At 40.6% G+C, this 9030-nt stretch overlaps 1 pseudogene; it reads right to left on the bottom strand.

The window, feature by feature from the left end:
- Positions 1-6280: 6280 nt before the first annotated feature.
- On the bottom strand, positions 6281-8800 carry LOC138295336 (small ribosomal subunit protein uS13-like; annotated as a pseudogene).
- Positions 8801-9030: the final 230 nt, after the last annotated feature.

Genomic DNA, 9030 nt, shown 5'->3' with positions numbered 1-9030 from the left:
TTTCCTCCACCATGACCCTGAGTTCATCCTCGGAGAACCTGGGGTGTCTTTGCGGTGCCATGGGGTGGTGTGGGGTGGATTGTGTGGTGATGTGTATTGGTGTGTTGTGTGAAGTGCGTGGAAATATTGCTGGGTGAAAGTTAAATGCGCGTCTGGGTGCTCAGTTCTCTTTTTCTCAGTGCGTGGTCCCGATTCTGTAGAAGTGGGTGTTTGTGGGTGATGTGGGTGTGTGTTTTATATTGTGTTGGGTGTTTGGGAGTGGTGTGTGTATGTGTACCAGGTGTGTGTATTTGTAATTGTCCAATGTGGATGTGTTTTGTAAATGTGTGTGTATTTTGAGCGCGTGTCGTGATAGTGTGGGCGTATTTCTGTTGGTGTGACGGTGGAGGTTTGGTCATCGCCAGTTTCTCGCTAGCCTTTGGTGTGGCGGACTTTTGTGGATGTCTGTATTTTGGCGGTTTGCCTGTTGTGGGTCAGAATGACCGTGGCGGTTTACCGCGGCGGTATGTTGGCGGTCTTCTGACAGCGGTAAGCGGCTTTTACCGCCAAGGTTGGAATGACCCCCTTAGTGTATTAGATATGTCTGCAGTATATCATCAAGTCAATTTGCATACTGAATCCCATCACCTGACCTCTTTTGTAACATCTATGGGAGCTTACCGTTATTGTAGGATGCCGTTTGGCTTAGCGTCAGCATCTGCTGTATTTCAGCGGATAATGCTGAATATTTTTAAGGGTTTGGACAATGTATTATGCTTCTAGGATGACATCATCGTAGTGAGCAAGTCATTTGACGAACATGATGAATTGTTAGTGAAGGTGTTGGAAAGAATTGAAAAGTGTGGGTTGACTGTCAAGAAAGAGAAATGTCAATTGAGGAAAGATTGTGTAAATTATTTAGGACACAAAATATCACCAGAAGGAATCAAACCTAAAAGAAGTATGGTGAAGGCCATTAGTGAAGCTCTGGAACCTGGTAGTAAGGATCAGCTTAGATCGTTTCTAGGGTTGGCAGAGTACTGTTTTAAGTTAGTGCATAATTTTGCAGATCTTGTTGAACCTCTGAGGATTATGCTGAAGAAGGTTGAGGCATTTGAATGGAACGTTGAGTGTCAGAGGGCGTTTGCTAAAATTAAAGAGTCGATTGCTAGTGCTCAAAATTGGGGGCACTTCGATGTAACAAAGAAAACAATTGTAACAACTAATGCTAGCAGTGTGGGGTTGGTGCGGTATTGATACAAATAGAAGGCGATGAGGAGAAAATATTGGGTTTGCATCGTGGTGTCGAGATTTCATATTCTGCCATAGAAAAAGAGGCATTAGCCTGTTGTTGGGGCATAAGCCATTATAGGTACTATTTGTGGGGATTACCTTTTGTACTTTGAACAGACCTCAAGCCCTTATTACAGATTTTTAAATGTGGACAAGGATTGGAAGGAAGCATAACACCACGTATTTCCAGACGGTTGATATCAATCATGGAGTTTAATTTTGTGGTGGAATTTGTGAGAGGTAAAAAAAACGTGTTGGCTGATTGTTTGTCACGTATGCCGATTGATGATGATCAGGATGAGATATGTGAAATGGAAGTGGAGATATTGCCAATTAGTGGAGAACTAGCTATGGGACGATATGGAGTATAGTGACTTGACAAAGTTTATAAGTTGTTCAGATGAGAATCTTGGAGTGTGGCAAGGAAATTTGAGGCAGTATGTAGAGGTTAAGAATGAATTGAGTGTGCAAGGAGAGAAAGTGTTGAGGCATGATAGAATTGTTCCTCCTGTGAAACTGAGGGCAAGGTTGATAAAAATTGTTCATTAGGGACACCTAGAGAGAAGCATGATGAAGAGGAGGTTGCAGCAGTACTATTGGTGGCCAGGGATGGATAAGGACGTTGGGATGGTTGTGAATGATTGTCAGGCCTGTAGAAATAGTGATAAGGCGAAATTTGTTAGGCAACCACCTTTAGGATGTATGCAGTTTCCTGATAAACCCTGGGAAAAATTGGCGTTAGATTTCCATGGTCCAGTGGACAAACTTGGCAGAAGGAATCGGTTCCTGATAATTTTGGTGAATTATCATAGTAAGTGGATCATGGTCAAAAGTGTGGAGCAAATCACAACTATTAAAGTCATTGAATTTCTTAAGCATGCATTTCTGGAAGAAGGAGTACCTAAGATCATTATAACAGACAATGGAGTACAGTTGGTTTCTGCAACTATGACACATTTTTTTGCTGGCTGAGAATTAAACACGAGAGGGTGGCACTATAAAGACCACAAGCAAATGGTTTAGTGGAGAGAGTGAATAGGATTGTCATGGAAAATATTCAACTGTCATTGGCCAATGGATTGAATTGGAGGGTGGAGTTGAATAAGATGATATGGGCACATAGAGTAACTCCTCATTCAGTAACTGGTGTATCACGTTTTGTTGCTCTGAAAGGCAGAGAACTGGCAACCAAAGAGTCTCCGTGGTGTTTGCAAGAAAAGAAACAAGTGTGGGTTGATGACGAAGGCATGAAAGCTAGAGTTGTGAGCTCACAGGAATGTAATAAGTCATAGTATGACAATAGGAAGGGGTGAAGGATGTTTGTGTGGAAAAGGGTGATTTGGTGGTGGTGAGAAAATGTGGTGTTGTAAAGAAGGGTGACAGTAAGTTTGGTGAACCTCAGAAAGTGGTGAGGGTGATGAATTTGGTAGCCAAATTGGATGATGGTAGAGAATGGAGTGTTGGAAATTTGTGTAAAGTTAATATGGTCTAAATGGACTATGTTTATAGGTTGTATATAGTTTAGAATATTTTCTTGTAAGTATATTCCTAATTTCCAAGGGGGAAGATGTGTAGTAAAGTGCTTGTGACTATGGAGTGGAATGTGAAGTAGAGGGACATTCTATTGATTGGAAGGCTGGGCAGGAGAAGAAGCTTGGGAGGAGAGGAAGAAGTAGCAACCTGGGAGTTACTACTTGGTATACTTGGAATAAAGGATTGCCAAATCTTCTGTGATTCTGCACAATTACTACACTTAGGTCAGAACTCTTCGAACTTTTTGATGTCAAGACCCCCCTGACAAAAAGTTTTAGGCCTAAGGACCCCCTCCTGCAAAAAATTCTAGAACCTGGTACTCCTCATCATCAACAACCATAAATGCCCCCAATTCCCACAGCATTTTTTTTTTACAGTAGAAAAATAATACTAATACTCAACAGTGTTTAGCAAACCAAAGGTTTGTGGGTGACTCCCAGTTATGTCAGTTTCCTGATGTTGTTAGCTTCAGTCATGTTTGTGGGGGAGGCTGGAGGGCTTTGAGAGTCTGAGCATGGAGAACTATATGATAGAGCTTCCTGACCCAGTCATATAACTTCCTGTGCTATGCCCCCATGCATCATAGGGCTTAATTAATGTGTGCACCTGCAACACACTGCTTTTTTATTTTGCATGCAGCCTGGGAGTGAGAGATGGCCTAGTTGCAGGGGTGCAGACATATGCTGAGGCAGGCACTGTCTGGGCAAGAGATCAGCTGTGGCAGCAGCTAGCACAGTACTGTAGGACAGTGCATGCCTCTACGGTTTAAAAGTATGGTGCCTCTAACATTAAAAAACACACATATACAGAGCTCAATTTAGCCCAAAATTAAATCACTGGTTGCGCCTGAGGCCTTTGTGGGTGAGCAGTTGCGCTATATAAGAACCCTGATTGATTGATTGATTGATTGAATGAGGCATGCACCAAACTGAAGACACAGGCAGCAGCAAGAAAAAGAAACATAACTGCCGCTTATGCCTGGCCTGAGAGAGTCTCAGCTGTGCTTAGACTGCTTCAGCCAGCACGGCTGAGTTCCCAGGCCAGAGTTACCAGTGTCATCTATAGTGTGATGAGTGAACTGTACTCACTGATGTGTCAGTGCTGTGTGGAGTACAGTGCTCTAATTATTGTCAACTTCCCACCATCTGCACAGGAATGGGTAGCCAGGCTGACCAGCAGTCCAAGTGCATTGAAAAAAATGGGAACTGAGATACTGCATGTTGTAGGGGTGGTGTCAGTGAGCTTGGAGGTGGGGGTCAAAGGTGTGACCCAAAACAAAACATTCTGTACGTTTTTTAGGTGTCTCACCGCAGGGTAACTACATATAAAATAACAAACAGCTTAAAAGAAAATTAAATACAAAAAGGTGTTACTCATTGGGAAATGCACAATAATATGTTATGAAACCTCTATTAGTTAATGCACTGCAGTGGTCTCTGTGTAACAATTAAATCTTGGGTGGTGCAGTGGAAAATCGTGACGTGTATTTTTAGTGCAATGAGGTAACAACCTGTGACAGAAAGCACTGGGAATATGTAAGTCATTATTTTAAACTTGCATTACAAGCAATATAAAATATACTGCTATAAAACGCATTTAAATCTTTATGATAAAATGGTGCTTCCCAAATATATAGATTTTAGCAATACACAGTCTGCATGATGCATTTTATTTTACAGAACTGCCCCTTCAACACCTTCTTGGGATAGTAAGCGCTATGTAAATACAAATACAATTAAAAGCACTTACATCACAGCTCCGTTATACTACCACTCAAAAAGAACAAATCTTTGTTATCAGAAAGATTAATCTATTAAAGCCAGTACAGGCTCCCAAGCGTCCTTTACATTTGCAGATTAACTAGTAACGCACATTTGCATTTATTTCAGGTAGGAGGCACCCTGGCAGGAAGTGGTTTATCTGCCTGCCTGGCTTTGGTTTCAAAGCACAGGACACTCTATGAATGACACTTCAGCTGAAGCATTTACAGTATCGGAATTAACCGTCCCCATGATGGTTATTTTACGAAAAGTAGGAGAGCAGTTTTTCATAAATCCTTTTTGTGCTAGCAGTATGGCTTGGGAATGCACGACCCCCTTCCCATGACTCCTCGCACCTCACAGATGGAAGACCTCTGCCTTGGGTGCTAGTGGGGTGGACTGGTGGCTGCGGGACATGTTTACTCCTATCCTGAGGGAGCACTGTCGGCTCTTCTCTGATTGCTGTAGGTGGTTGCCATGGGCCAGACAATGCTGCTGCCCACAGCCCCTGGCCCTGCAGCTAAAGTGACTGGCCCAGTGTCTCCTGGACCGGAATTTTCAGGTCTAGAGTAGTCGGACTCAGAATTGCCAAGTCCTGAGAGCCAGATTGTGACTTGGGATATTTCACCTGGAGTTATTATGCAAGGTGAAACACCCAACTCTTAATGAGGTCCTAAGAGAGGTTGAAAACGTTACATTAATTTTAATCACATAGCTCAACCACAAATATGAAGGAATATCACCCATCTTGTTCAGTGTGTATTGAAAAGCCTTATATGACCTCTTTATGAAAACGGCCAGTGGTTTCACTCTTATGCAGTCAAAATTAAAATTGTGTTTCCAGTTTTCAATTGAATTGCAATGATTTGACAAAATTGAATGGCATCTCAATGAAGTTCAAAGTTGAGTAACAACAATTCCACAAGGAGTGGTTCATGGAACTTCATATCAAACATAAAATCTTCACATAAACTGATGTCAATCAGCGATATTGATACTAATATTTTGCACAAGGCTAAATCTCTCAGCGCCCTATTTGACTTCTATCTGAACATGGAGAGTAAACCAAGCAGCTGACTAAAAGTTTCAATGTCTATTTAAAAATTCTTGCCAGATTGCAGCCTGTGTTGACAACAAATCACTTAATAATATATTAGGAGAGACAATGATTATTGTGCTCCCAACATGGCACAAATGCATAAAGGCAGAACTAAGGTGGTGAGGCTCTTGTGTATGGTCACAGAACTCATATTTTGAAATTGGAGCAGTGGCTACTGATTGACTCACTGATGGTATTTACAGACTAACAATAGTGTGCAGCACTTTCAATTTAGATTGCCCTGATCAGCGGAAATTATGGTTATGGTTTGGTAGTTAGAAACCGCAAAAAGGACTTAACCCACGGAACTCGAAGTTCCTGAAAAAAGGAGAGATCATTGAGAACAGAGCTGATTGTGTCAGAGGAATACATTGGTTAAATCATAGGAAAAGACACATTTCCGAAACTGAGCTGACAGGACAGGGGCTGATCCCTTATTTCCACCAGAGATCTCTGTGTCAGAAGAATGTCATGATGTGAAATGTCAAGAAAAGCACCAGATGATTGGCATGTGTGAGTTGGGCCTATGCCCAGAGTGCACTCCACCAGAGCGGCACTAGAGTTCCCTGCAGCAGGCTTCCAATGATGACTTAGATAAAAGAAAAGTGAGGAGGGTTCAGCCTCTTTTTCCAGTGATCCTTGTGTGCTGGCCTCACACATGCAAGCCCCAGAAGTGGTACAGTCCCCTGTGAACTAGGATCTTATTCAGAAGTTCCAGATCTTCACAGAGTTTGTTATCAAGACTGTTAGTCAGGACCTGGTTATACTTTCCATCTCATTTTGCCTCTTGAGGAACCAATCAGGAACTTTGCACTGACAGGAATTCTGCATTATGGTGATAACCTCTCCACCTCATCAATAAGCAGTCCAAGGCACTCGTGTTAAATAAAAAAAAGAGAAAATAGTTTGTATATCAGTGTCTGGTCAATCCACTTGTTTTTATTGGAAGTCTTCTTTAATTTCAATCAATCCAGTTCATCCAGCCAACACGTGTTTCGTCATGCGAACAATACTCCCTTTGAATTTTTCAAGGGTGAAAATTGACATAATTCAGTATAATTATGACACAAACCATAGTTAATTTTGTATTAAATAACACCCATAGCTGATCTGAAATGATATATAAAAAGGAAGCACAAGAGCCTGTGTAAAATAAAAAAATATAAAAAAATATAAAAATATCAAAAGAAAAGAAGAACTGTAATCATCTATAAAAAGTGAGCAATATAAGTGAGAAAAGACACTAAAGGTGAATTCCGAGATGGTGGGTGGTGTCCAGTGTACCACTGTCATGATACCACCGTGTAGGAAATACTGTTGTTATTAAATCAAGCGAGGCATTCCAGAAAATATTTGCCGAATCCACAAAAGCAAGGTATATGCTCCAGCACCTTAAAGTACAAATGTAGGCCTGTGATCAAACACATTAAAATACCTAGTGTTCACCACATCACGACTTGCCTATTAAAGGGTTTTCATAACTTATTCATTAACTTAATTCAAACCATCTCCTCAATCATCTCCTGCAGAATCAAATATAAACAGAATCAAAAACATTAATGAAACAGCTGCGTGGAGTTCGCAAATAATGAATATAGTGTCCATAGTTGCTCTCTTACCAATGTAAAATAGTATCCTTGTAAATTAAATCCTAAGCACTCCTTGGTAGTATTCCATTCTGTATCATTATCCATCAAATAAGTAAACAAAAAGAAAAAAATAAATCTTTGTAACACCAATTAATGTATTTCAGTGAAGAGTACGTATCATTGTTGTCCGCTACAACAGGCCCTTAGTTACAAATATGTTCGGGGTTAAAATCTAGTAAACGCCCCTAATTATGCCAAGCTTTCTAACCATCCGAAGCAAAAGGGGTAAGTAATTCATGAAGGACAGCGGTTATAGCCATAGAAGTATAGAGCACACGTACGAGGCTCACCAGTATCCGGTCACGAAGTCTGTAATCGGCAAGTGTTCCGAACGGCGTGTCCGCATGAAATTAAACCCAACTCCATCTTAACCGTGCTCTCAAAACTCCACACATAAACATAAACATGTACGATGGACACGCTTGCCTTTAGAGGTGTCTGCCATCTTGAAAGCATAAACATAGGAGACGTCTATCCCGATATTAAACCATAAATACTATTTGTCTGGTGAACAACATGTTTAACTTTCGCATTTTACGATACGTTACTTCAGTTGTGATTATTCCTCAGTCATGGCTAAATAAAGAAAAAATAGCAATTCTAAAAATAAAGTATTCGCTTGTAATCAGCAGAAATGCGTATCACTAAACAGATGTATTTCGTTTCCAAAACTGAAATTATGTATTAGAGTAAATTATATCATCCTGTAAGTGTATCACAAGAAATACCAAATTAAATAAAGAAAGACTCTTAACAAACCACCTATATTCAGGAATTACTATAACAGCTATGTCAATAATTTGCATGTAAATACATCTTCAACTAATGTGAAAGCAGCACATCCTGGAGTTCCTCCTTGATTTATGTGATAAAATATAAAATTATATATAGAGTGGCAGAAATTACGATTGGTGTGTTGCCTTGCCAGTGAATTGATGTGATGGAATATAAAATTATATATAGAGTGGCAGATCGTTCGACTCGAGTATTACCTTGGCAGTGCAATAGTATGTTACTAAATTGGCCAATTTAAAGAATAAATAACTGTAAAGAATGTTTCTTTTCCCTCTTTTAGAATTGTTAATCTGAGCATGTAGTATTCCCAAAATGAAACAGTCATAATTCAAATACATCCAACAGCAATTGTCAGTTAACCCAATTCAAGTTCATGCTTAGTGTTGAGGCCCTCTTCAACCACTCTCAGTCTAAGAATCCAAATACATTCTCTCCTTAAAAATAGTTCTCTATTGCACCCCCCCGGGGTCCTTGCGTACTTGTTCTAAACCAAAAAATTCACCTCATAATCTGTGTGCTCTCCAGCCCACTTGCACAAGTAGATATCAGCCTTTCTGAGCACCACATCTGCATAACACCTGCCCACACCCTTGATTGCGGTGTTGATGAACGCAATCTTCCTGAGCCCATCATTGTTGGTGTTAAGAACAAGTAAAATGTGTCTGGAACTTTTCAGAAATTACCCGAGACATGACAACTGGAGATATCTTGTTCCCTCAGAAAGAGCACAGAGGAATTTCTTTATTTCCATGCGGGCTAAAGGTTGTGGAGTGACCAAATTTCAAGATTTTTTGCAATGGTTCATGGGGCAACGATTGCCTTGAAATTGAACAGAACGTCTGCATCATCAATCATTTGTGTAGGCGCAGGGTTAGAGCGGCATTCCTCAGTTTCTTAGTGCAACTCTTGGTGAAACCATGTG

This window comes from Pleurodeles waltl, chromosome 1_2 (assembly GCF_031143425.1).
Source record: "Pleurodeles waltl isolate 20211129_DDA chromosome 1_2, aPleWal1.hap1.20221129, whole genome shotgun sequence".
Classification (NCBI taxonomy): domain Eukaryota; kingdom Metazoa; phylum Chordata; class Amphibia; order Caudata; family Salamandridae; genus Pleurodeles; species Pleurodeles waltl.
Note: the sequence above shows the minus strand (reverse complement) of the source record. Positions and strands in the feature narration are given on the sequence as shown.